This window comes from Salmo trutta, chromosome 30 (assembly GCF_901001165.1).
Source record: "Salmo trutta chromosome 30, fSalTru1.1, whole genome shotgun sequence".
NCBI classification, from domain to species: Eukaryota; Metazoa; Chordata; class Actinopteri; order Salmoniformes; family Salmonidae; genus Salmo; species Salmo trutta.
Window position 1 is genome coordinate 41,660,313 of NC_042986.1, and position 1,585 is coordinate 41,661,897.

The 1,585-nt window shown below is 50.3% G+C and overlaps 1 protein-coding gene across 1 annotated transcript in view; it reads right to left on the reverse strand.

Annotated features, from left to right (window-relative positions):
* Positions 1-699: 699 nt before the first annotated feature.
* LOC115168709 (E3 ubiquitin-protein ligase UBR4) overlaps positions 700-1,585 on the reverse strand; it is a 12,187-nt gene continuing 11,301 nt past the window's right edge. The window contains exon 10 of the mRNA XM_029724220.1: positions 700-1,585. This exon is cut by the window's right edge and continues 230 nt beyond it. The gene's annotated coding sequence lies outside the window, so the exon portion shown is untranslated.

Consider the following 1,585-nt stretch of genomic DNA (forward strand, 5'->3'; position numbering starts at 1 on the left):
CACCCTGTAAGACATACATGTCTATTCCCCTTCCACCCTGTAAAACATACATGTCTATTCCCCTTCCACCCTGTAAGACATACATGTCTATTCCCCTTCCACCCTGTAAAACATACATGTATATTCCCCTTCCACCCTGTAAAACATACATGTCTATTCCCCTTCCACCCTGTAAAACATACATGTCTATTCCCCTTCCACCCTGTAAAACATACATGTCTATTCCCCTTCCACCCTGTAAAACATACATGTCTATTCCCCTTCCACCCTGTAAAACATACATGTCTATTCCCCTTCCACCCTGTAAACATACATGTCTATTCCCCTTCCACCCTGTAAAACATACATGTCTATTCCCCTTCCACCCTGTAAAACATACATGTCTATTCCCCTTCCACCCTGTAAAACATACATGTATATTCCCCTTCCACCCTGTAAAACATACATGTCTATTCCCCTTCCACCCTGTAAAACATACATGTCTATTCCCCTTCCACCCTGTAAAACATACATGTCTATTCCAGTCAAGACCTTAGCTGGTCCTTCCAGCTCTACCATTAACACAGACATATCACCCAGGCTCGTCATCTCAGTTCACCACCTGACTCAGCGAAGCCTCGATCCTGCCTCCGTTTTGAAAAGACCAATAACAACACGTCTTAATACGCTGTGATCAACAACAAGAACAAACTGTTTTTGTTTGGAAAGCTACTTGAAGATTACACCCTGGTTGTCCCATGGAGATGCTGTTAGCAGGGACCAACACCCTGGTTGACCCGTGGAGATGCTGTTAGCAGGGACCAACACCCTGGTTGTCCCGTGGAGATGCTGTTAGCAGGGACCAACACCCTGGTTGTCCCGTGGAGATGCTGTTAGCAGGGACCAACACCCTGGTTGTCCCGTGGAGATGCTGTTAGCAGGGACCAACACCCTGGTTGTCCCGTGGAGATGCTGTTAGCAGGGACCAACACCCTGGTTGTCCCGTGGAGATGCTGTTAGCAGGGACCAACACCCTGGTTGTCCCGTGGAGATGCTGTTAGCAGGGACCAACACCCTGGTTGTCCCGTGGAGATGCTGTTAGCAGGGACCAACACCCTGGTTGTCCCATGGAGATGCTGTTAGCAGGACCAACACCCTGGTTGTCCCATGGAGATGCTGTTAGCAGGGACCAACACCCTGGTTGTCCCATGGAGATGCTGTTAGCAGGGACCAACACCCTGGTTGTCCCATGGAGATGCTGTTAGCAGGGACCAACACCCTGGTTGTCCCATGGAGATGCTGTTAGCAGGGACCAACACCCTTGGTTGTCCCATGGAGATGCTGTTAGCAGGGACCAACACCCTGGTTGTCCCATGGAGATGCTGTTAGCAGGGACCAACACCCTGGTTGTCCCATTGAGATGCTGTTAGCAGGGACCAACACCCTGGTTGTCCCATGGAGATGCTGTTAGCAGGGACCAACACCCTGGTTGTCCCATGGAGATGCTGTTAGCAGGGACCAACACCCTGGTTGTCCCATGGAGATGCTGTTAGCAGGGACCAACACCCTGGTTGTCCTATGGAGATGCTGTTAGCAGGGACCAACA